The 27,300-nt window shown below is 49.2% G+C and overlaps 1 protein-coding gene across 2 annotated transcripts in view; it reads left to right on the plus strand.

Moving 5' to 3' along the window:
• sh3d19 (SH3 domain containing 19) overlaps positions 1-27,300 on the plus strand; it is a 342,707-nt gene that overhangs the window by 186,796 nt on the left and 128,611 nt on the right. The gene's annotated exons all lie outside the window — the stretch shown is intronic.

The raw sequence follows: 27,300 nt of genomic DNA on the forward strand, positions 1-27,300 counted from the left end.
GCGCTGTGAGGCTGCAGGGCTAACACACTGCGCCACCGTGCTACCCCCCAGATAAGCCCAGATTTAATGATAAAACAGACAGACTTCAAGATTCGATTACAAGAAATTAGCATATACTAATCATTTGTTACTAGGTATCGAAGTCCAATTAGGATTATTGATTAAGGTTACGTGATGCATAGTACATGAGAATAATTAAGCAATCACATTAAGGTCCGCATGCTTAATTAAACTATCCAATCATTACAAAGGCACATATGTTGGTTTGCAATTAGTGATATTGGTGGTCTGACATTTAGGGTGTATCCGTCGATCACCTCCCCCCTGCCGTTTTACTGGCTCCTGTCAAGGCATGGATGCCATCCATCTATCCTCCCTGCTGTTATCAGCAGACAGATTGGAGCCGCAGCAAATGGTACAGTGCCCCACATTGAACAACAAACCTTGAGAACTAACACCTGCAAATTCCACCCCTGGAACTGGCCTCTTCAGAGACAAATTGTGTCCTTGTATTATTACACTTAGCAGTCTGTTTTTAACTGTGTAACTTTGTACCTTCTCCCAGTATAATGGAACTAAAGGTTTTTAAACTGGCTTCAGTGTAATATCTGTCATCTATTGCTGCCCAAATAGCTCTCTTCAATCCCCAGATTGGCGCCAATCCCCAGGGGATTAACCGGGAAGTATTTGCTCTTATCCAGATTCAATTTATACCCAGAGGAGGAGCCAAAACTCCTAAGTAGCTTAATTATCTCATCCATAGAGAACCTGAGTCGGGAATATAAAGCAGATCATCTGCGTTCAAGGGCACCCTATGTTCCCTCCCTCCCCAATTATCCCTTTCCACCTATCGGACGATTTCAACGCTACGGCCAGTGGTTCAATCGCTAAAGTAAATAGAAGCAGAGACGGTGGACATCCCTGTCTCCTACCCCTGTTCAACAAAAAATACTCCGAATTCAGGGCATTAGTGCGGACGCTAGCCATGGGGGGCTCTTATTCAGGAGCCGAATCCAATATGAACTTCTTTCCCAAATCAAACCTCCCAAGGATCTCAGAGAGATATCCTCACTCCACCCTATCAAATGCCTTTCTGCCATCCATGGACACAACCACCTCTGGTTCAGGCACAGGAGAAGGAGAAAGAACAATATTTAACAGCAGACGATTCGTGGCCGACAATTGTTGACCCTTAACGAAGCCTGTCTGGTCTTCTATGATCACCTCTGGGAGGCAGGGCTCTAATCGCAGCGCCAACACCGTTGCAAGTAATTTAGCGTCTGCATTCAAAAGCAATATGAGTCAAAATGACACCCATTCCATAGGGTCCTTGTCCATTTTTAGGATCAGAGAAATCGAATCCTGTGTAAGTGTAACAGGCAGCGAACCTCGGGACAAGAAATCATTGAACATGTCCAATATAAACTGCATCAATTAACCCACAAACTACTTGTAGAACTCAATGGGGGGGGAGTGGGGGGGCGGGGGGAGGAGAGTGGGGAGTGGGGGGGGGGGGGGGGGGAGTGGGGAGTGGGGGGGGGGGGGGACGGTGGCACAGTGGTTAGCACTGCTGCCTCATGGCGCAGAGGACCCTATCCCGGCCCTGGGTCACTGTCTGTGGAGTTTGCACATTTTTCCCATGTCTGCGTGTGTTTCACCCCCACAACCCAAAGATGTTCAGGTAGATGGATTGGCCACACTAAATTGCCCCTTAATTGGAAAAAAAAGAACTGGGCGCTTTAAATTTATGAAAAAAAGAACTCTATGGGGAATCCATCAAGGCTGGATGCTTTACCTGTCTGCATTAAAATCTCCTCGGGGCTCAACGGCGATTCCAACTCCTCCTGCCTTCCTCTCCATCAATAGAAAGGAGAAACCATCTAAAAACTCCGCCATGACTGAACTGTCCCCCGGGGGCTCCGATCTATAAAGATCCCTATACAATGTTTTGAAAGCCGAAGTGATTTTAGATGGGGCGGAAACCAAACTGGTATCCGAGTCCCTAATCTGTATAATCTCCTGGGAGGCCGCCTCTGCCTCAGCAGAGCTAAAAGGGAAGGCGCCTTCTCCCTATATTCCCCTTTGAACTCCGCAGCTGGCTCAATGCCTTGATAACAATTCAAATTGCAGGTTTTTCCTGCTTGCAAGCAACCCTTCCGGGGTAGGGTCAAGCAAGTACTGATAGTCCATTTCAAGGATGGAGTCCACCAGCCTCTGCTGCTCCACCCACGCAGTCCTTGCCGCGTTAGCTTTGTAGGAAATTATCTCCCCCCTAATGACCACCTTAAGGGCTTCCCATGTCATAAAGGATGAGATAGACTCGCTCTTGTTAAACTTGATATATTCTTCAATGGCGGAGGATATACGTTCGCAAAATCTTTTGTCTGCTAACAACCCTGTACTCGACCTCCATAGCGGTGCTGAGAGGGACCTGACTCTAGGACCAAGTCCACAAAAGTGTGGGGCATGGTCCAAAACCACAATCGCTGATATCCCGCCCACTTCACCCAGGGGTGAAGAGACCTACCCACCGGAAAAAAAGTCAATCCGTGAATACACCTGATGGACATGGGGGTAAAAACAAAACAATCCTTATCCCTCGGGTGCAAAATGAATCTACTCCCTTACATCTGCTTCATAAAAGCCAACAAGGCCTTTGCCATCCCTGATGACTTGGGCTGAGGTCAGTCCAACTTCAGACCTAGAACAAGGTTTAAGACCCCCATCCCAGGATTAGTTGATGAGAGTCCAAGTCAAGATTGGAGGCCAGCAACCTCCTAACAAACCCGTCTCACCCCAATTTGACGTGTAGACATTGCCCGGGACCACCAAAGTGCCCGCCAAAGACCCACTGACAATCACATATCTACCATTAGGATCTGCCACGATCTTAACAGCCAAAAATAAAACCTGTTTATTCATCAAAACCCAACCCCCATATATCCCAGGTGACCATCTGAATTGGGAGCCTCCCAACCCCCTCCCCGCTCCCAAACAATACCACATCCAAATGTACGTACCAATAACAACCAAGCAAACAAAACCACCTTTCTACCAACCCTAACCCCAAACATAATGCAAACGCTAAGCTCATTATCCAAAGCCAAACTAGAATAATGAGCTACAGCTACCTCCATCACTTCATTCCCGTTAGCTAGTTAACTGTCAGCTAGCAGGGCAACATCCACCCAGGTGAAGAAAAAAAACTACTGCCCAGACTAATGACACAAAGTAGAACAAAACCCCTTCAAATATCATATTCTAACTAGGAGCTATATATTCCCCATAACAGCCATAGTACAAAGAGCAACACCCCTATAACATTAAGCCCCCCACCCACATATGAAACAATCATCCCACTCAAGAACAAAGAAATACAAACATGTATAACGAGCCCCAACAATTCTCCACACCCACTTGCCCACCCCAAAAACCTTGCAAAAAACACAATCGAATCAAGCCCATGCTTTTTTACCAAGGCGTCCGCACCCTCCTGTGCATCAAAAAAAGTATTTTGCCTCAATAGTCACTCTGAGCCTCACCACGTACACCACCCCAAACCAAACTCCACTCTTATACAGGGTGGCTTTGGGCTTGTTAAATGCCACCTGCTTCCTTTCCAGCTCCTCTCAAATGCCTCTGAAGCCTGATGGCGTGGCCTTCCCATTTATAGTCCCGATGCTCCTCAGCCCATTTCAAGACCGGTTCCTTCAGGAAGCTGCGGAACTTTACAACAACAGCCCGTGGTGGTTCGTTGGGTCGGAGCTTCTGCTGGAGTATCCGATTGCCTCGCTACAACTCGGGAGTGGATGTGAATCCACCCTCCCCCAACTTCATTTCAAACATCTTAGAAAAGAATTCAGTGGGAGTTGGGCCTTCCATACTCTCTGGCAACCCGACGATTCTGACACTCTGCCACCTGGAGCGGTTCTCCAGTTCATCTACCTTGGCTCTCAGTGCTTTGTTTTCACCGGCCATCAGAAAGATCTCCGCCTCCAGTGAGGCAATTTGGTTGCTGTGTTTCAAGAGCGCCGTCTCCAAGCTCTTAATCGCCACACCATGGGCATTAACCGTTTTTCTAACTTCGATCGAATGAGAGCCAGGGCATTATCTATCGACTTACGGAAATCCCCGGACACAACCCTCCATTGCTTCTCAAATTCCACCACTGAGACATCTGCAGGTATCTTGGCCGTTTTTGGAGTGGCCGGAGTTGCAGTTCCATCATTTTCTCCCCTGAGTAGCCTCGAGAAGACTATCTACAATTTTCTTTGCCCACCTGGTCCTTCTTGGCATTCCTTATGTGGACACCTTATACCATCAATCAGATGGGATTTCATGCAAAACTATCCCCAGAATCTGGACAAAAAGGGCCACAAATAAAATACCCTGGTGGGTGCCACTCGTGTGACTTGTCGCCACCTGCGCCGGGCTACGAGGGACGCAAAGGCCACAACATCGGCCGCTTTCGCCTCCTGCACTCCCGGCTCTTCCGCAACTCCAAATAGAGCTAACCCCCAGCCTGGTTTGACCCGGGCCTTCACCACCTGCAAAATCACTCCCGTCACTCCCTTCCAATACCCTTCCAGTGCCGGGCACGCCCAAAACATATGTGCGTGGTTTGCCGGGCTCCCGCCACACCTCCCACATTTGTCCTCCGCTCCAAAGAACCTGCTCAATCTTGCCCCCGTTATGTGTGCTCTATGTAGCACCTTAAATTGAATCAGGCTAAGCCTGGCGCATGAGGAAGAGGAATTTACCCTGCTTAGGACATCCGCCCACATACCCTCCTCTATCTCCTCCCCTAATTCTTCTTCCCACTTTCTTTTTAGTTCGCCCACCGACTCCTCCCCCTCTTCCCTCATCTCTCTATAAATCTCTGACACCTTGCCCTCTCCGACCCACACCCCTGAAAGCACCCTGTCCTGTATCCCCTGTGTCGGGAGCCGCGGAAATTCCCTCACCTGGTGTCTAGTAAACGCCCTCACCTGCATATATCTCAAGAAATTCCCCCGGGGTAACTTATACTTTTCCTCCAGTGCTCCCAAGCTCGCAAAAGTCCCATCTATGAATAAATCTCCCACCTTCCTAATTCCCAACTGGTACCAGCTCTGAAATCCTCCATCCATTCTTCCTGGGGCGAACCTATGGTTGTTCCTGATAGGGGACCCCACCAGGGCTCCCCGCACCCCTCTCTGTCGCCTCCACTGTCCCCATATGTTCAGTGTTGCCGCCACCACCGGGTTCGTGGTGTACTTTTTCGGTGAGAACGGTAGCGGCGCCGTCACCAGCGCCTCTAGACTCGTCCCTTTACAGGACCTTCTCTCCAGCCTTTTCCACCCCGCTCCCTCACCCTCCATCATCCATCTGCGTATCATTGCCACATTGGCGGCCCAATAATAATCTCCCAAGTTCGGTAGTGCCAGTCCTCCTCTGTCCCTACTGCGCTGAAGGAACCCCCTCCTTACTCTCGGAACTTTCCCTGCCCACACAAAGCTCGTAATGCTCCTATCTATTTTATTCAAAAAGGTCCTGGTGATTAAAATAGGGAGACATTGAAATACAAATAAGAACCTCGGGAGGACCATCATCTTAATTGCTTGCACCCTGCCCGCCAGCGATAAAGGCTGCATGTCCCACCTCTTAAAGTCCTCCTCCATTTGTTCTACCAGCCGTGTCAGATTAAGTCTGTGCAAGGTTCCCCAGCTCCTAGCGATCTGAATCCCCAAGTATCGGAAGTTTCTTTCCACTTTCCTTAGAGGTAAGCCTTCTATCTCTCTACTCTGGTCCCCTGGATGTATCACAAATAATTCACTCTTCCCCATGTTTAGCCTATTCCCCGAGAATTCCCCGAACCTCCTCAAAATTCGCATAACCTCTATCATCCCCCCCGCTGGGTCCGACACGTATAGCAATAGGTCATCCGCGTATAACGAGACTCGGTGTTCTTCTCCCCCTCTAGTCACCCCTCTCCATTTCCTGGAGTCTCTCAGCGCCATGGCCAGAGGTTCAATTGCCAGCGCAAACAACAATGGAGACAGCGGGCATCCCTGTCTTGTTCCCCTATATAATCGGAAATACTCCGATCTATGTCGACCTGTAACTACGATGGCCGTTGGTGCCCCATAAAGTAGTCTAACCCAGCGAATAAATCCGTTCCCAAACCCAAACCTCCTTAACACTTCCCATAAATACTCCCACTCCACCCTATCAAATGCCTTCTCTGCATCCATTGCCGCCACTATCTCTGCATCCCCCTCCACTGAGGGCATCATTATCACCCCTAATAGCCGTCGCACGTTAACATTCAATTGTCTCCCTTTTACGAACCCTGTCTGGTCTTCGTGCACCACCCCTGGGACACAGTCCTCTATCCTCGATGCCAGCACCTTTGCTAGCAGTTTGGCGTCCACGTTCAATAGTGAAATAGGTCTATAGGACCCACACTGCATCGGATCTTTGTCCCTCTTCAGAATTAGCGATATCGTCGCCTCCGACATTGTCGGGGGTAGTGTCCCCCCTTCCCTGGCCTCATTGAACGTCCTCGCCAACAACGGGGCCAACAAATCCACATATTTTCTGTAGAATTCCACCGGGAACCCGTCCGGCCCCGGGGCCTTCCCTGCTTGCATGCTTCCCAGTCCCTTAATAACCTCGTCCACCTCAATCGGCGCCCCCAGGCCTGCCACCGCCTGCTCCTTCACTTTCGGGAACCTCAACTGGTCCAGGAACTGCCGCATCCCCTCCTCTCCCTCTGGGGGCTGAGACCTATACAGTTCTTCATAAAAGGTCTTAAACACCTCATTTATCTTTCCTGCCCTTCGCACAGTGTCTCCCCTTTCATCCCTAATTCCTCCTATCTCCCTCGCTGCTGCCCTCTTTCGCAGTTGGTGCGCCAACAGACGACTAGCCTTTTCCCCATATTCATACCTCCTCCCCTGTGCCTTCCTCCACAGTACCTCCGCCTTTCTGGTGGTCAGAAGGTCAAACTCGGCCTGGAGTCGTCTCCTCTCCCTGTACAGCTCCTCCTCCGGGGTCTCTGCAAATTCCCTGTCCACCCTTAAAATCTCCCCACGTAATCTATCCCTTTCCTTGGCCTCTGTTTTCCTTTTGTGGGCCCCAATAGAAATCAGCTCTCCTCTGACCACCGCTTTTAGTGCTTCCCAGACCACTCCCACAGGGACCTCGCCGTCGTCATTGACCTCCAGGTATCTCTCGATACACCCCCTCACTCTTGCACACACTCCCTCATCCGCCATCAGTCCCACATCTAATCGCCAGAGTGTTCTCTGCCCCCTGTCCTCTCCTACTTCCAGGTCCACCCAATGTGGGGCATGATCCGAAACCGCTATGGCTGAGTATTCAGCTTCTTCCACCCTAGAGATCAACAACCTTCCTAAAACAAAAAAATCTATCCGGGAGTACACTTTATGGACGTGGGAGAAGAAGGAATACTCCCTAGCCCTGGGTCTAAGAAATCGCCATGGATCCACTCCCCACATTTGGTCCATAAACCCCTTAAGTACCTTGGCCGCTGCCGGCCTTCTTCCAGTCCTTGAGCTGGATCTATCTAGCCCCGGGTCCAGCACCGTATTGAAGTCCCCTCCTAAAATCAAATTTCCTGCCTCCAGGTCCGGAATACGCCCCAGCATCCGTCTCATGAACCCCGCATCGTCCCAATTTGGGGCATACACATTAACCAACACGACCTCCATTCCCTCCAGCCTACCACTCACCATTACATATCTACCTCCACTATCTGCTACGATGTTCTTTGCTTCAAATGCTACCCGTTTCCCCACCAAAATGGCCACCCCTCTGTTCTTTGTGTCCAGTCCTGAGTGGAACACCTGTCCCACCCATCCTTTCCTTAGCCTAACTTGGTCCGCCACCTTTAGGTGCGTCTCTTGGAGCATAACCACGTCAGCCCTTAGTCCTTTCAAATGCGCGAGCGCTCAGGCCCTTTTTATCGGTCCATTTAGGCTTCTCACGTTCCACGTGATCAGCCTCACTGGGGGGCTACCTGCCCCCCTCCCGTGTCGACTAGCCATTACCTTCTCTAGGCCAGTCCCATATCCCGCCTCCGCGCTCCCGCTCGCTCCCCCGGCGTCGCATTCCGCCCCCGACCACCCTCTCTTTAGCCATTTCCTTTTGGATTTCCGCAGCAGCAACCCAGTTGTTGTCGTCCACCCCCCCCCCCCCCCCCCCCCCCCACCCCCAGATCCCTATCTAGCTTGATTGCTCCCCCCATATCACTTCCGTAAGTCAGCTGACTTCAACTGACCCCGGCTACTCCTGCTCGCTCCTCGACCCCCCCCGGTGTGAGGGAACTCCCATCCGCCTTGCGCCTGTTTTCCCGCCTTATTCTTTCTGGCGCGGGAACATCCCTTTACCTGACCCGCCTCTTATGGCGCAGCTCCCTTCCCCTCCCCCTCTCCTTCCCCATTCTCCGACTATGTCCCACCTCTCCCCCCTCACCGGCGCCCACATTTCCCCAGTGTCCCCCCCCTTCCCTGTTTACTTCTCGATTAACTTTCACCATCCCATTAACAAAAACAATAATAACAACAATAACAGTTCCCTGCAGCATCAGTCCCTCAGTTCCGGTCCAGTTTCTCTTCATTGATGAAGGACCATGCTTCCTCCGCCGTCTCGAAATAATAGTGTCTCTCCTGATGCGTGACCCATAGTCTTGTCGGCTGCAGCATCCCAAACTTCACCTTCCTTTTGTGCAAAACCTCTTTGGCTCGGTTGAAGCTCGCCCTCCTTCTCGCCACCTCCGCACTCCAATCCTGATAGATCCTTACCACCGCATTCTCCCATCTGCTACTCCGCACCCTTTTAGCCCATCCCAGGACCTCTTCTCTGTCCTTAAGGCGGTAGAATCGCACGATTATCACCCTCGGTGGTTCTCCCGCTTTTGGTCTTCTCGCCGGGATCCGATTTGCCCACTCCACCTCCATGAAGCCCGCAGGGGCCTCAGCACCCATCAGTGAGCTCAGCATCTTACTTGCGTACGCTCCACAGTCCACTCCTTCCACACCCTCCGGGAGACCTAGTATCCTAAGGTTCTTCCTTCGCGCTCCATTTTCAAGGGCCTCAATCCTGTCAGCACACTTTTTATGAAGTGCCTTGTGCGTCTGAGTCTTGACCGCCAGGCCCAGGACCTCGTCCTCAATACCTGACACCTTCTGCTCCACCACGCGAAGTTCCGTCTCCTGGGTCTTTAAAGTCTCCTTAAGCCCCTCAATTGCCTGTAACAACGGGGTCATTACCTCCTTCTTCAGCAGGTCCACGCACCGTCTCACCACCTCGTCCTGCTCAGGCCCCCATGTCACCTGTGGTTTCTCCGCCGCCATTTTGTTCCACTCCCTCTGACCTTCTGGTTGCAGATTCTTCGGGCTGCAGCCGCCGCCGCCGGTTTTTCCCTCCGTCGTTCGGGGGGGACTCCCTTCCCTCGCACCTCGCACCGGGTTTTCCGGCCGTCAAAGTCCCCGTTGGGGCTCTTAAAAGAGCCCGAAGTTCCGTCGGAGCTGGAGCCGCCGAAACGTGCGGCTAGCTCATCCCTGCCGCAACCGGAAGTCCAGCCTCAATTTTCAGGCTGGTGAGAGAAGTTCAGGTGTGCGGGTATGCCCAGAATGTGACCCGCACAAGCCTCAGATGGGAAAGGAGATGCACCTCCCTGAACAGCCTCCCTTCACCTCCATGCACCCCACACACCTACCCCCACCAAGGTCTGTCCTCTGTAGGCACTCTTTTCCCACTACCTCCTCTCCCATGGCTTCTTGACCAATATGTCCAGCCCCTGGGCCTTACCACCCCTCCCTGCTCTGAGACCCCCACATTTACCTGGTCCTGGACTCCCTTGCAGTCCAAATTCTGGCACTGCTGGGACTAGGGATGTCCAGGTCAGTCAGATTGGCCTGAGCACTCTACGGCAGGACGTCCTCTGGACTGAGGGGCAAAACTCCCATCTCCAGCCAATTAATCTCCTTGGAGTCTTAAATAAATGTGACGTGTTGGTTGTGGGATGGCAGGATTTCCCTTCCCCTCTCGAAGAGTGGGGTTTTAAAAAAGCAGACTCTTTTACACTCACCTATTCTGTCATAAGGTCATAGGTCTGGAAAGTTAATTCTTGATTCTGTGCCCACTGATGCTACCTGACCTGCTGAGTATTTCCAGCATTTTTGTTTTCATTGCAGATTTCCAGTGTCCTTAATATTTTGTTTTTGTCGCTCGTCTGTCATCTGGGCTTCACTGCTTTTCCATATTTTCACATCTGTAACAGGGTGGCCAACAGTTGCAGAGAAGATTAAGGGACCATCTGTCACGGGGGCCCATATGGTTGATGGAGGTGTTGTCAGAGTTATGGGAAGGGAGGATTCTGCCAGAGCAGTGACAAGATGGGCGCTAGCGGAATTCAGCAAGCGAGGGCCAGAGCTATGAGAGCAGAATGACTAGGTGCAGGGTGGGAGGTGTTCTGCCAGAGCGAAGAAAGCTGGCAGAGGTAAGGGGTTTGCGCCAGCACTTTGAGAGCAGATGGCAGCCAGAGCTGTGGTTGGGGGGGGGGGGGGGGGGGGGGTCCAGCCACAGCTGTGAGAACACAGAAATGGGGAGACCAGGTACAAAGCTTAATAGTTTGAATTACAAGACAAACACCTTCCTGACATCATACAACATGGGACTCAAATACAGGACAATGTGACCTAAAAGTCAATACCATTAAAGATAGCTTGTTCCTACTATCAGTTCATCTGCACAGACGGTGACCAGTAGTGCTGCTGGTATCATTTGGTATTGGTTTGCCACTCTACAGGGTGGCACGATGGCGCAGTGGTTAGCACTGCTGCCTCATGGCGCCGACAACCCGGGTTTCATCCTGGCCTCGGGTCACTGTCCATGTGGAGTTTGCTCATTCTCTCTGTGTTGCGGGGATCTCAACCCCAGAACCCAAAGATGTGCAGGCTAGGTGGATTGGCCATGCTAAAGTGCCCCATAATTGGAAAATATATACTTGGGATACTCTTTAAAAAAAATTTTTTTTTTAATTTTAAGACTTTTTGCTTTATTAGTCTGAACTGATACTCCCCAATATTGGATCCACAGAACTGTCACACAGCGCAGTTAATGCCATGAATTACCTTTCTCTGAACATGTACATGTGCGATTTACCACTTTTGCTGAAAGTGCCGATCAAAGAGTCAAAAATAGGAATAAATAAATTAGCGGATAAATGGTCATCTGTATGTAACTAAATTTATGCTGTCGTAAATGAACTCCTAAATGTTTCCATTTTAATCCTTTTGCAAAGTGGCTGTGTGGTGAAGTGAACCAGGATTTTTAATTTTAATTTACAGGCTCATGCAGTGTTCACTGTCAGGGAGCGGCATTCCATACTTCAACTGGAAAGACCAGTTTGTCTTGGATTGTTGCAAAATGCAAGTTTTGGGTGGAGATGGACTGTGCGAATGGGTGGGTCCCTAGGTGTGTGTCCCTGGATCCCAGTCCACACAAATGATGTGAAAGCACCAAAGGAATATGTTCTGGCAAGGTGCAGATTTGTGCAGTGGAAGCCTGTGGTAAAACTAATAAGACCTCCGGAGGGTGAACAGACAGCTGCACCATGTTGCCTCTACCCTTGTGAGATTAAGTTGTCAAATTGCTCTCCAGCACTATTGAAATATTATGGTAAAATTAGGTTGCACTTGTGTCCACATCCTGGCTAACATGTTATTGTGGATATGCCAAGTTGCTTGTATTTGTGTTATATGTCAATTGCCCATGGACAGTCAGTGATAGTCGGTGTGTCTGTGCATTTCCAGCTGAAAATCAAGCTCCTCATGTAGTCTCCTCGCCCCATACCTCGTTGTAGCTTCCACCACTGCTGCTACTACTACTCTGAAATATGGGACTGCTGCAGGCTGGATGGAAATACTTGAGATAAGCCTCGCAAGATCAGGAATTCCCATCCACAACATGCAACAGGGTTCCTGGAGCAGTGGTGCTTTCAGGTGAAAATAAGAGCAACTCGATGTAATTTTTGTTGCAATCTTCTGTGTATTCAAGAATTGGTATTTTTGAGTATGCCTGAAGCTTAAGTTGTGGCAAGCCTGTCCCCCACTTCACTATGTCAGATACCTATACTCGGGGCCTTTTCTTTTAGTTGCCAGCTTTCTGAGAGCTATTGTTCAACATCTGGAAGTTTTCTTGGTTATTTTGTGCATCATTTGAAATCTCCCTGTGGCAGCCAGTTTTGTCTTTGTGAAACTACGTTTCAATAAATTGAGGTAAAACCGCTCCAATTAAATAAAGCACTGTAAATGTCTTTGTTCAGATTTCTGTTTGAAGCAGCACAAGTTTCAACTCGTTGAGCTTTTACTCCTCAGCAAGGAACTTAACCAAATGCAAGATCGAATCGACGAAATTTCATCTGTTGGACAATTACACAATGTCATCTCAAACAACTTGGCTTGGGACAGGGGACAAACGTTTGTGTTTGACCCAGACTGGACATAAAAGAATTTGAATGTAGTAAAGAGAAGTACCTGCTGGAATATAAGGCATTATAGCTATTAGGAGCTACTACAAGTTACACATGCAGTAACCTGTATGGAAAGCCACATCTTCACAGGGGTGTGGAGAAGGCTACAGCTGCAGTACTGTGTGCAGTTCTGGTCACCGCACTATAGGAAGGATGTGATTGCACTGGAGAATATGCAGAGGAGATTCACCAGGATGTTGCCTGGGATGGAGCATTTTAGCTGTGAAGAGAGGCTGAATAGGCTCAGATTGTTTTCTTTAGAGCAAAGAAGGCTAAGGGGGACGTGATTGAGGTGTATAAAATTATGAGGTGCATGGACAGGGTAGATAGAAAGCAGCTGTTCCCCTTCGTTGAAGGGTCAGTAAGAAGGGGGCATCATTTGAAGGTGAGGGCAGGTGGTTTAGAGGGGATTTGAGGAAAATGTTTTTCACCAGAGGTGCTAATGGTCTGGAATGCACTGCCTGGGAAATCTCACAACCTTTAAATGGTATGTCGATGAGCACTTGAAATGTCATAACATCCGTGGCTATGGGCCAAGCGCTGAAAAGTGGGATTAGTGTAGATTTAGCGTAGTTTTGTCGGTGCAGACTTGATGGGCTGAAGAGCCTCTTCCGTACTGTGTGACTCTATGACTATGTATTTAATGTGCAACAGGTTTGATATTTATAGCCAGAATTCAAGACAATTTCCACAGAAGATTGGGGTACGGGGAGGAGGAGTTTTAAAATATTGAGTGCCAGGAGCAAAATTTATTTACCCAAGTTTAGAAAAAAGAGACAATATATATTTAATATGCTATTAGGCTGAGATTGAAGATGTTTCCCCAAAGGCTGTAAAAGATTACAGTTTGTTAGCTGATCTCTTGTAATTATGAAACACCTCTTTCCCACTGTACTATGATGTGTTTGATCCCAGGGACTCAGCAGTGGTTTGTCTGGCAGGCCTTCCCTTTTGTCTGTGCAAAGTGTTAAGGCAGTGAACAGTCGTCAGGCAAAGGAAGAAGCTGGAGTCGGTCTGTTTTCAACATAGGTTTGCTCACAAAACTCAGTGTAGTGTAAGTGCAGACTACTGCTCCCTCCCACATAGGTGGATGTTGTAGATGTGCCCTAACCTTTCCCCAATTAGAATCAACTGCTCTTAATCACAACTAGAACATGCACCCAATTGCCACAACATTTGCAACGCTAACATATTAACAAGGATGAAATGGACACTTTTAGCCTGAACGTTTGTGGGAAACGTTGGTCACGTTCTTAAGAATCATAGAATTCATAGAATTTACAGTGCAGAAGGAAGCCATTCGGCCCATCGAGTCTGCACCGGCCCTTACAAAGAGCACCCTACTCAAGCCCACATCTCTACCATATCCCTGTAACCCAGCAACCCCCTATTAACCTTTTTGGACACTATGGGCAATTTAGCATGGCCAATCCACCTAACCCGCACATCTTTGGACTGTGGGAGGAAACCGGAGCACCCGGAGGAAACCCACGCAGACACTGGGAGAACGTGCAGGCTCCGCACAGACAGTGACCCAAGCTGGGAATTGAACCTGGGACCCTGGAGCTGTGAAGCAACTGTGCTAACCACTATGCTACCGTGCTGCCCACTGGAGAATGCAGGAGGTTAGTTATTTGTTTACGCCAAGCAAGGCAAAACACCAATGTGGGGAAATGTAGTGTGTTCAATATTTTACATTACAGCACAATTGTGCCAATTTGGATTAAGTGAGTTTGATAATATCGGTTGCTCACTATGTTCGTGTGCTATGGAATAAAGCAGCTTAAAGATTGGTATTAAGCTTTACCATAGCAAGGGTATTCTCAGTCCGCCTTCAAAAAATTGGAGAAAGATGGGGAGGCATGCAGTAGACTTTGCCATTGAGTTTATATCACAAGGAGGTGTGTATCCCTTTTACAACCCTTGGTTATGCTATTGTCCAAACAGATTTCAGGCCGTGACACTTGACTCCAAAATGACATAGAGTCTGCTCACAGGAGCAACTGACGATATTGAACCCAAGAAGGTAACAACAGCAGACCCAAATTTATCACAGGAATATGGAGGAAAGGCTGAAGTTTGATCTGTATAAGAGACTGTTTAATTTATCTAGCCATGAAAGTCCTGTAGTTTTGCATTCTGTTCCCTGGATGAAGTATTTGTTCAATCAGTTTTCTCTTTTTAAATGTACTGCAAAACTAGCATTTGTTTTCTCTGTGGGATTGGAACAACTGTTGTTGCAACAATAGAGCAGGATATCTGGTTGTATAGAATCACAGTGTTAATGAATTTCAACTGACCTTTTGGAACACACTGTTTTGAGTTGCTGCTTTTTTGTTTTCCAATTTTTAAAAAACTAGTTTGATTCTGGATTGTTGATTAAAAAACTTATCAAATTTTGATTTGCATCTGAGATTCCAGAGATGGTTTAAATATATAATTATTGCATTGAAAGTAAAAGGTGAATATGATTATCATCCTGTTAGTTTCAGAGCACACCATGAATCATGCTAACAACAAAGTCCTTTTTGAGGTTTCACTAACCTTGCTCTTTATACTCTGTTGAAGCAAAAGGCTTATTTTGTGGGGAATCAACATAAGTCTAACTATATTCTAGTGTGTATATGTGTGTTTTCTACTGTTTGATATGCAAGTATAACTATTGACAATAGACAGAATTCTCCCAGCTGGGACTAAGTCTCCCGTAGCTGGAGCGGGAACGGGGAACGTGTTGCGGAGGCTGGGGGAAACCCTGCCATATCTTCCAGCCCCGACCTCATAATGTGCGCAGGGGTTTACCACCGTATTCTGTGGCAGGGTGGGCATGATGGTGTGCATGCCACCATCATACCTGTGTGCCTTATTTAAAAGATGCCCAACATCACTGATTCCCTGTTGAAGAAAGAAGATGGACATCCTGAAAATGAGGATGGATGTCCAGGAACACCCTTGAGGCTGGAGATGGACCTCCTCAATGACACTGAATCTGCAACATCCACCTGTACATGCTCTCTCCATCTACTGCTGTCGTGGGTCCAGGGTTGCTGGCGACCTCCATCCTGAACTCCAGAAGCAGCCTCCGGCATTGTTCAGGTAAGTCCCAACTTCTGCGCACCATGTTGTTCCAGATGTTTTCCCGCTGGTGTCTCGGAGAATCGGACGTGGATGGAAGATTTCAGTTGGACCTTCATCTGCATCCTATTAGTGAGATGCAAATCAGTTTCACACTGGCCTCCAGTGGGTTTCCTGATCTGCGATGGTGGGTATCAGCCAAAGATCCCGTGGGAAATTCACCCCGGCGTAAAACTGAATTTTAGACTCCCACCAAACTCTCCTCCCCCTTGCCTGCCATTGAACCCACCGGTGGGAGCATGGGAGAATTCCACCCGATGACTTTATCTCCTCCAATACCAATGCCTCAGATATTCCATTATATGAGTTATGCTCTGCTAGTGATGCAAGCAACCTGGGACCCTGGAGCTGTGAAGCAACAGTGCTACCGTGCTTCCCACTCATATATAATATACTCAGCCATCCCTTCCACCGTGCCGTCTCATGTGATCTCATTATTTCAATTGTAGCAGTCACGGATAAGACCGTCTCGGATCATTTCCTTGTGTCAGTCTCCACTCATTAACCTCGCCCCTCCTAACCTGACCATCCTCTGTGTCCGATTCTTGGGGGGAAAAAAACTCTTCCAACTGACTAACAAATAAATGTATAAGATTCCATGGCCTAGCCCTCCATTGCAGTTATCAATCTGCAAAACTACACCCTCGCCACCTGCTTTGATGACTAATCGTCATAAAAACATCTTATCCTGGTCATTTCCCCTAGTAGGATGCTCACCTGCACTCCCTTAAGTCCAAAGGATGCAGACTTGAATGGATATGGTGGACAACTGGTTTAGCCAATCATTGCCAGATCTGGCTGGGCCACATAAAACGCGAATGGGTGCCACTCTGGTCTGCAAACAATCCTCACTGTTGCAGGATTATCCTGGAATGCAAAGGTAACCCGCAGCTTATTTTCTTGATGTAAACTGTATTCATACACCCCCCACCCCCCTCTTCCACCACACTCCCCTTCAGACACAGGCATGAGGACCCCATGGACTTCTTTATCACTAAGATATGGCCATCTGTTCAGCTGGCTCTACCACTTCCTCCCTTCCGTGGCCCACTAGACTAAACTTACTTGAAAGCTTCCTCCGTTCTAGGCTTGAACTCCCATATCCTATTTCCAGTGATGCCACTTCCCCATTTGTTTTGTTGATGAGTCCCATCTCCTCCTCCCTTAACTCTATTTACACTAAATTGCTGATCACCCAATCCCATTTCTCTCCCTGGCCCCTCGTCAGGTACTGTCCTCCTCCCCTTCAAATCTGGCTTCATCACCCTTCAAAAAAAAAAACCTGTGACCCCCTTCATCCTTAAAAACTGCCACCCCATCTCCAGCCTTTTGTTTCCTCTCATGTCCTTGAGAGTGTTGTCACCTTCCAAACCTGTGCCCATCTTTCTCTGAAACTAACTTGTTTGAACCAGGTCATGGAGAGTGAAAGATAGGAAGCCAGTCAGGAGTGCAGTGGATGAGTTCAGTTGAGGTTTCAGTAACAATCAGGTTTCCATCCCTATTCTCATGGCCTTTATCAAACTTACAGATGACATCCTTTGTGACTGTAACCACAGTTAACTATCTTTCCTTATGCTTCTCAACCATCTGCAGTCTTCAATATAGTTAAGTCCTCGAATGCCTCTCCTCCATTGTTTTTCTGGATGGGACTGCACGAACCTGGTTCCATTCTTATCTATTAAGACAAACCATAGAATCACTCGGTCAAATTTTTTTTTTTAGAAAATATTTCATTGAGGCATTTATAATTTTAACAACTTAACATTTTAAACTACTGAGAGATCCAACACATGCAAAAACCCCACAATAACATACCCAACTCCCCCAGCCTCGGACATGCCCAAAACATATGTACATGGTTCGCAGGGCTTCCACCACACTGCCCACACCTTTCCTCCATCTCCCCCAAAAAACCTACTCATCTGGGCCACTGTCATATGAGCCCTGTGGATCACCTTGAACTGGATCAGGCTGAGCCTGGCACACAACGAGGATGCAATGACTCTCCTCGGGGCCTTCTCCCATAACCCGACTTCCAACTCCCCTCCCAGCTCTTCCTCCCACTGGTCAAATTTAGTTTGATAATGCACCTGTAAATGTGCCTTGTGACATTTAACTGCATTAAATGTGCTACATAAATGAAAGCTGTTGTTAGTAGTAGCCAGTCTCAGTTTTAAGAATTCAGGTCACTGCCTCTATTCTTTTAATATGGTCGCCGCCTTTTTTTTCCCCAAGTTCGGGGGGCCAAAGGGATCATTGGGGCCAAAGGGACCCAAAACCATTTCCTCCATTTTTGTCAGCAACAAACAAGGTAAGAGAAAATGGTGGGTCGCGAAGGTCGGCCGGAGTGGGCCGCGAAGGTCGGTCGGGTGGGTCGCGAAGGTCGGATGGCGTGGGTCCCGAAGGTTGGCCGGTTGGTAAAAATGAGTCCCTGGAAAAGAAGTTTGAAGAACACTGCATTATTGCATTGCTTATTCCATCACGTGTCTCGCCTGCCCTGTACGGTTCAGTGGCCGCATTGCGCTCAAGCAAGAGTGTGACGAGGCTGTTGAATAGCAGGAGAGAAGGGCGGCATGTGGCACAGTGGATTGCACTGGGACTGCGGCATTGAGGACGTGGGTTCGAATCCCGGCCCTGAGTCACTGTCCGTGTGGCGTTTGCACATTCTCCCCATGTCTGCATGGGTTTCACCCCCACAACCCAAAGATGTGCAGGGTAGGTGGATTGGCCATGCTAAATTGCCCCTTAATTGGAAAAGAAATAATTGGGCACTTTAAATTTATCAAAAAAAAATAGTAGGAGAGGCCAAAAACGAGAACCACATCAGGGGCCAATCCGTTTGAGATCCAAATGGCCACCTCCCGTAGGCAAAATTGGGATCCCGCTGTAGCAGGGCGAGAAACCAATAATCACCACTGAAGCCCAATCTCCATACAATTAACGGGAGCTATCCCCATTCAACAGCCTCCCGTGATCCAATTGCCCCAGCAAGTAGTCATGCGGGCTCCTATTAGTACGCTTTTTTTTTTACAAGCGTGAAGCTGGTGGAGGGGCTGTTGAGGGGACATGAGGAGGTGAGTAGCCATCTTCGCTCCCGAGCAACGAGCCTGGGGGAACGGGGTTTGCTGCCCTTTGCTCGGAGGTAGGTGAGGGGGTCAACTGTGGCTAACGGGGGATTCAGCGTTGGTTGGGGTGGGCTATCGAAGCAGAGGGTCTCGGCTGGGGTGGAGCAACCGCGCGTGGGTCTGCCATACTAACCCCTTGGATCGTGTATACCCATTCCGGGGGCAGCCATGTGGCTGAAGGCTATTGCTTTTTTTTAACAAAATATTTTATTGAAGCATTTGTAATTTTCACAGTTTAACACATTAACATTTCTTAAACAACTGCGCGGGCCGACACACACAAAACACCTTAAAAAAAAAAAAAAGCAAACAACGTCCCCTACTATCCCCGCCCTATCCCCTAATTACCCCTATACTAAGTTCCCTGCCTCCTGTTTACCTTCCCCCCCCCCCCCCCCCCCCCCCCCCCCCCCCGCTGCTGACGTTCAATTTTCCTTGAAGAAATTGATGATCTCCGGGCAAACCCCTGAATTGATCCTCACGAGGCGAACTTGTTTTTTCCAGACTGAGAAATCCTGCCATATCGTTGACCCACACTCCTGATTTTGGGGGCTCCGAGTCCCTCCATCCCAGCAAAATCCATCTCCGGGCCACCAGGGAGGAGAAGGACAGGATATTGCCCCCCCCCCCTCACACCCTTGGCCCCGGATCTTCCGATACTCCAAATATTGCCAGTTCTGGACTCGGAGATCCCTCCCTTCCAGGACTTCTGACATAACGTCTGCAAATCCCTGCCAGAATCCCCTCAATTTCGGACATGCTCAAAACCTTTGTACATGGTTCGCCGGGCTACCCCCACACCGCCCACATCTGTCCTCCACTTCCTCAAAGAACCTGCTCATCCGGGCAACCATCATGTGGGCCCAGTGGACCACCTTGAACTGGAGCAAACTAAGTCTGGCACACGACGAGGATGAAGTGACTCACTTCAAGGCTTTTTCCCACAGTTCCATTTCCAGCTCTCCTCCCAGCTCCTCTTCCCACTTCCTCTTCACCTCCCTGATAGGGGGCCCTTCCCACTCCATCAACTCCTTGTATATCTCCGAAACTCTCCCCTCTCCAACCCTGTTTTTTGACACCACCTGCCCAACAGGATGCCTGGGCAGCTGGATTTGCCATCATTGATGGGTTGCCCAAGGTCCAGGGGCTCATAGATGACACGCATGTCGCCTTGCATGCACATGTCTGGAAGGAATATGTGGCCACCTCCGAGGAGGAAGACGAGGAAACACCGGTCTAGGAGTGGCTGCAGGACGATCCTGGGGAGGAACCGGAAGGCCAGCTGGAGGACGGGCAGCAACGGTGAAGGTCTATCATACCCGGAGGTCCAGGGGGGCCTCATCATCGCCCGCTTCACATAGGAAGTGATCTCTTCCGTCATCGCACACTCTTTCCCCATCCTCCCCTCATCCCTCTGCACCATCCACTCCCCCCATTTTCCACCCTCCCAGGGTCTGTGTTATATCAATCCTGGGTGGTGAGACTATGTTGGCACCGTCAGCGGTCACTGTAGAGGGCAGGGGGGTTGATAACCTACAGAGAGCAGAGTGCTGGTTTTCCTCAATCTATGCCTATCGGTTGAGTGCTTGCTCAGACCCATAACCTGCGCGGGTTGGGCAGGGGCCGGGGGGGGGGGGGGGGGGCGGTGCCGGGTACAGGGACCCCTATGTGTTTGGGGAGATGGGGCATGGGATTGGTGGTCAGCCCGCATTGTGGAAGAAAGTGGCAGTGGTGTTCTACTGGCTGTGGTGAAGGTTTTTTAATGTCTCTCACAATATTGTCCACCACTGCCCACTCTCCCAATGGTGCTGTCCCACTCTTTCTTCCCCCCCCGCCCCCCCCCCCAACCCTCCTCCACCCATCCCCCCTCTCCCCTCCGCCCTCTCAATGATCCTCTTCCGTGTTCTACCGCTGCGTATAGGTGTATCCGCAGGATGCACATCAGAGGTGGAGGCAGGCAGCTGCTATATTAAGTCCCATGGTCTTTGATGCCCCTGGTGGGCGTTCTCTGGGGGCTCTGGGCCCGGGGGGGTCCCAGCACATTTGCCGGGGCACATGCACAGCCATGCCGCCCTGCTGTGGGTGCTGACTGTGCGACAGGGCGTCATCAGAGGGGTGGAAATTGGAAAGCTGGTGGCCACCATCACCACTCCATCGGACAGGTCCGGGTTTGCATTCAGCGCCCCCTCATCCCGGTCGGTGCCCATAGGGCCTTAGGGTTCACCTTGGGACAGACGGCCAGCTGGTTCGAGCCCAGCTGCCCCTGCAGCATCTGGCTCTACCAGCCTGGTGGCTCCCTAATGTCTGCAGCACAGTGTCAATGTCCTTGGTGACGCACCTCTGGGACTGGGACATGCTCTGGATCGCAGCGACAATGTCCACCTATGACTGGGACAAGCTCCGCAGTGTCTTGGCTATACCTGACTTGGACATGCCCCGCAGCACCTCGGCTATGCCTATCTGAGACTGGGACATATCCCACAGCACCTCATCAAGGTCCGCCTGGTACTGGGTCACGTCCCTCAGCGAGTCGGACATTCTGCTGAAGTCCTCAGCCATGGCTGTCACTGACTGAGCCACGCCTTGGACACATCCACTCAAGCTGCTGACGTTGTGCACCAGGTTCTCCACTGTTGTTGCCACCCTAGCAGTGATGGCCTCGATGCCATGCATTGCCGGCGCCAACTCCAGCACCCATAGCCTTGAGAACCCCTCCAATTGGTTATGGACTTGCTGGAGGGTCACTGACATCCCCCTCTAAATATCACGGCTGCACCCTATCGTCTGCATCAGCTCCGGGTGAACCTGTTCCAGAGGCTCAGCATCTATCTGGGAGCCAGCTGGGTCCAGGGGTCCAGCATCCCTCTGACTGCTGTCTCGCATGGGCGTTCTTGCCTCCACCGGATATACATCAGCAACTGTGTGGTGCTCACCAGAATGTGCCTCAGAACCCTGCCCATTACCGGTGCCCACCGATGTGTGTGTCTCTGCGCTGGTGGAGAGTGGCGATGACAGCAGTGCTGCGTCTTCGGTGGCATCCTAGGAGTTCTCCTCCAAGGTGTTCTCCTGGGTAGCCGGGGGGGGGTCATCCCAGATGGGCCAGGGCTGGTGCCATGGGCTGGAGGTCCTGCGGGAGACTGGACATGTGGTCAGTGAGAGGGATGGGTCATTCTGTATGGCATTACCAACTCACGTTTCACAGTTCTTCTGGTGGATATTCACCTCTGCGCCATGTGTCAATCTCAACGTTGGTGACCGCTCTGACCTCGGCTACCCATGTCACCTCCAGGGCCCGTTCCTCAAACGTGGTGAAGTTTCATATGTCCGCCACCCAGTCATCTGTCTGGGCCCTCTCTCGACGATTGTGGGACAACAACTTCTGTGGGGACACAGAGAGGGCATCGCTAGCTGCACATGTGGTTCACAGCAGGCGGGGGTTGGTTGGTGTGAGGAAGATTTTGAGGGGGAGGCATTGGTGGGCCAGGTCACGGCATGGTATTGGGTGGGGGTAGTGCCCTTGATGGGGTGGAGGGGTCCGGTGATAACTTATCCGTGCAACCCGGTGTAGGTCGTTGACCTCCTTGCAGCACTGAGTGCCGGTCCTCCTGGTCATCTTGTCCGAGCTGACGGCCGCTGCCACTTCCTCCTAGGTGGCACTGGCTGACCCTTGGGGACCAACAGGGGAAACTTGACATCCTTTCTGGCCTCAGCTGCCTTAAGGAGCCTCCCCCAGGTCTGCAACCCCAAATCGTGGGGCCGGTTGTCTTGGCACCATGGCTGCGAGCTGAATGGGGTTGGCTGTGCATGTGCTGTTTAAGTGCTGCTCTAACTTGTTAGCGCGGGGCTGGCGGGTGCAGTGCCGGCGAATCGGCTGGCGAGCCATGATTTGTGGCATGAAGCCTATGGAGCCTTCTTAAGATTACATAGATACATACAGAGAAGATATGAGCAGGAGGAGGCCTTTTGGCCCTTCGAGCCTGCTCTGCCATTCATCACGATCATTGCTGATCATCCAACTCAAAAGCCTAATCCTGCTTTCTCCCCATAGCCTTTGGTCCCATTCTCCCCAAGTACTATATCTGGCCGCCTCTTGAATATATTCAAAGTTTTAGCATCAACTCCTTCCTGTGGCAATGAATTTCACAGGCTCACCACTCTTTGTGTGAAGAAATGTCTCCTTATATCTGTCCGAAATGGTTTACCCTGAATCCTCAGGCTGTGACCCCTGGTTCTGGACACATCCATCATTGGCAACACCTTCCCTGCATCTACCTTGTCCAGACCTGTTAAAATTTTATAAGTCTCTCTGAGATCCCCCCTCATTCTTCTGAACTCCAGCGAGAACATCCCTACCTAGTCAATCTCTCCTCATATGACAGCCCTGTCATCAGTCTGGTATACCTTCGCTGCACTCCCTCGAGAGCAAGAACATCCTTCCTCAGAGAAGGAGACCAAAACTGCACACACTACTCCAGGTGTAGTGCTGTATAATTGCAGCAACACATCCTTGCTTCTATACTCGAAACCTCTCACAATGAAGGCCAACATACCATTCGCCTTCTTTACCGCCTGCTGTACCTGCATGCTTACCTTCAGCGACTGGTGCACAAAGACACCAAGGTCCCGCTGCACACTCCCCTCTCCCAATTTATAACCATTCAGGTAGTAATCTGCCTTCCTGTTTTTGCTTCCAAAGTGAATAACCTCACATTTATCCAAATTATACTGCATCTGCCATTGATTTGCCCACTCGCACAACCTGTCCAGATCATGCTGTAGGAACCCTGCACCCTCGTCACATTTCGCCCTCCCAGCTAACTTGGTATCATCTGCAAACTTTGAGATGTTACATTTTGCTCCCTCATCTAAATCATTAATATATATTGTGAATAGCTGGGGTCCCAGCACTGATTCCTGTGGTACCCCACTAGTTACTGCCTGCCAATTTACAAAGGACCCATTAATTCCTACTCTTTGCTTCCTCTCAGCCAACCAGTTTTCTATCCGCCTCAATACATTTCCCCAATCCCATGCGCTTTAACTTTGCACAATAATCTCTTATGCGGGACTTTGTCAAACACCTTCTGAAAGTCCAAATATACCTCATCGACAAGATTGAATTGCGGTGACGGCCTCGCCGGCTCGCGGCAGTTCCCGCTCGCTCCCACAATACAAAACTTTTTCATTCAATTGGGACCCATATATTTCATTCTACCTCACCTTCTAAATCACTAACACTGGATCACCATTACACGGCCTGAGTTGGATGGTGTATTACTGTGCAGTGCCTAAAATGGTTTTGATTTGGATCCTCTGCTTGCACAAGGTAGCTAACCTGGAGTAAATCACATGTGAGGCGAGGAATCATTTCTTAAGTGTTCACCAGTGGTTACTTGGGTTTGGAAAGGTTCAGAGTGTGAAACATGACCAAGGTTGAAAAAAATGAGAGCCATATGAGGTGAATTAGGAAGGAGTGACGATTATGTGGTTTTAAAAGCTTGAAAAAATTAAGAGGAAGGAAAGACTAAAGGAAGTAAGAAATTCCAGTGCTCTGAAAGTTAATTAGAACAGGAGATTGTGGGATGAATCCAATAGGCAGGATGTGGGGAGGAGCAAGAGCATTGTAAGAGGATGTGTGTTTGGAGCTTGGCAAAGATGAGAAACAAAAGTTTGGTGGGACACGGAGAATTTAATTCTGCTCTGCTGGAACTGGGAGGTGTATATATTTTGGAACAAGGCTGCCACATCTGACAGTTGAGAGCGCTTGTGCAGATCAGAGATGGAGACTATAGGCCAGGCTCGCAGAGGGAAGAGGTCAAACTAAGGAGGAGAATGGTAAGGAGAGCAAGCAGCCGGCTGCTCAGCTGGCAAACCAAGACAGAGGTCAGTTGACTGGTTGGAATGCTGCAGAAAGTAACAAGTTGGTAAAACTGGAAAGTAGAACGATGAGATGAAGATAGCTGGGTTGATACTTGGGTGAGATGTGTTTTGAAATGTGGTGAAAGTATGACTTGTTCTGCAGCAACGCCATATTTATTCTGAGTGAAAATTGTGCACAAAGATGGATGACCAATTGACTTATTACCATGCGTATCGTCTAAATGCCTGACACTTAAACAGATAATTTAATGAACCCTTGAAGTAAATGCTGTAACCTTAAATGTTAAGTTCCAGTCATGAACAGTTCTCTTCCTTTTGTGTTTTATATGATGTATCAAGCAGTAAACTGTGTGTGTGAGAGAAAGAGTTCCAAATTTTCTTTGCTGAATTGACATTTCGAGAAGGGCTATTGCCTCACGATTAATACCTGTGTTTACACACTGTGGCAGGCTGTAGGGAAATTCCACACTGGTGTCGCAGCGAGTGCTGCCTTCATAGTTGGTCGGAATCCCAGATGGCAGAACAGCATTCTCCCTGTCCTGAGTTGGTGCAAACATTTGTAGCCTTCCGCAGCTGTTTTGCTGTTTCATGAGCGTCATTCTGTTCCAGGATTCAGAACTAACCGTGTGCCAAGAGAAGTGTGTGGTGATGAAAAACTGAGCCATTTAGTTTGGTTATTCAAATGGAATTTGTTCTTTGGCAGGAAGAATGAGTAAGATTAGAAGGCAATTAGAAAATATATATGTAATAATGACATTCTGATCAGTAAGTTGGAATCAGGACAGCAATAACACTGCTCTGGATAAGGCAACCTTAATATACTAACCCAAAACAAGCTGCAATGTCAAAGTGTGAAATGGTATTCCGTTTAGATACTAGTGCAGAAGGCTTACAACTTTTGCAATAAAATAATCAACGGTTAATGGGTTAATGTGGGACAGTATTAATTCCCAGTTGAGCAGTAGAGTTCATCCAAACCGCCTGTGACATGTTGATTTAAAAAAAAATAATAAACCAGTTCATCCTTAAATGCTCCTTGGTTTCTTCTTATTGCTGTTGGTTTCTCTGCATTATTCAAAGTGTTAACCCTTTTTATAGACACATGCTGAACCCAAGTGAAATATTACACCATATTGAATGTTTCCGTCTTTTCACGTACTCGCACACAGATTGGGAAGCAAGTACATTGTACTGGCATTATGGGTACGCTCTCCTCAGTAGGGGGAAATTCGGCAGAGGATTAGTGAAAGGTGCAGGAAAGCGGTGTAAGCCGCCACTTTCCTTTTTACAAAAAATAAATTTAGAGTACCCAATTCATTTTTTCCAATTAAGGTGCAATTTAGCGTGGCCAATCCACCTAGCCTGCAGATCTTTGGGTTGTGGGGGCAAAACCCACGCAAACACGGGGAGAATGTGCAAACTCCACACGGACAGTGACCCAGAGTCGGGATCGAATCTGGGACCTCAGTGCCGTGAGGCAACGGGGCTAATCCACTGTGCCACCGCGCGGCCCGAGCCGTCACTTTCCTGACCCTTTCGTCAAAATTAGTGATCAGGGAACCTGGGGGGGGAGGGGCGTGTGGGGGAGGGGGGGGGTTGTTTACACCTTGTGTCATGCAGTGGGAACGCTTGCATTTTTGTACTGAGCTCCTCATCTGGGGAAGGCATAGTTAAATGTGTTCGTGACTCACGGGTAAATGCTCTCCAACATCAACATGCTGACTTTCCATCAGGGATCACTAAATGGATAAGGGAACACCGAAGCAAATTTTAGTGATCCACGATCCACCCTCCTTTGGCAGCAATCAGTTAGGTCAGTGTAGGGGTCAAACTGGGACCCTTAAGTTATAGTGTCCCACACTACTATATTATTGAATCATTGGGCAAATTATGCTAAACCCCAGTTTCTTTTAAGTGATTAATTCACTTCCTTTTAAGTTTATTTTTCCCTCCATGCCCCATAATTATTGCAAGAGGCACAGAGAAGAATTCTACTTGGGTGTGAAGCACCAAGAGGGAGTGGTGTATTATGAAGCCCTGTCCAACTGATTGCATTTTACAGGACTTTAGTAAACTCGATTAATCACAACTGGGCCAGTGAAATTCTGTATTGTCCTATTTTCTTTTACTCTAGGCGTGATGTAACCAAAAATAATCAGAGTCCATTCTGGGTGGGATTAGCAGGGTCGTTCCCGGTGCTGCTATGTAACGACACTTTGTTGCCATTTAGGGCCCCAATGCGGATTGCACCCCCCCATCCCCACTTTGTGGGGACCAGTGCTAAACGGCGCTCAGCGAGGCCGATGGATCCCGGGTGGTTGTTCCATCTGGCGCGAGCATAGTTAAAAGTGCTTTAAAGCTCTTTTTTTAATAATCTTTATTAGTGTCACATGTAGGCTTACATTAACACTGCAATGAAGTTACTGTGAAAAGCCCGTAGTCACTACATTCCGGCACCTGTTCGGGTACACAGAGGGAGAATTCAGAATGTCCAACTCGCCTAACAAGCACGTCTTTGGGACTTGTGGGAGAAAACCGGTGCGCCCGGAGGAAACCCACGGGGAGAAGTGCAGACTCCGCACAGACAGTGACTCAGCCGGGAATCAAACCTCGGATGTTAGC

This window comes from Scyliorhinus torazame, chromosome 3 (genome assembly GCF_047496885.1).
Source record: "Scyliorhinus torazame isolate Kashiwa2021f chromosome 3, sScyTor2.1, whole genome shotgun sequence".
Classification (NCBI taxonomy): Eukaryota; Metazoa; Chordata; class Chondrichthyes; order Carcharhiniformes; family Scyliorhinidae; genus Scyliorhinus; species Scyliorhinus torazame.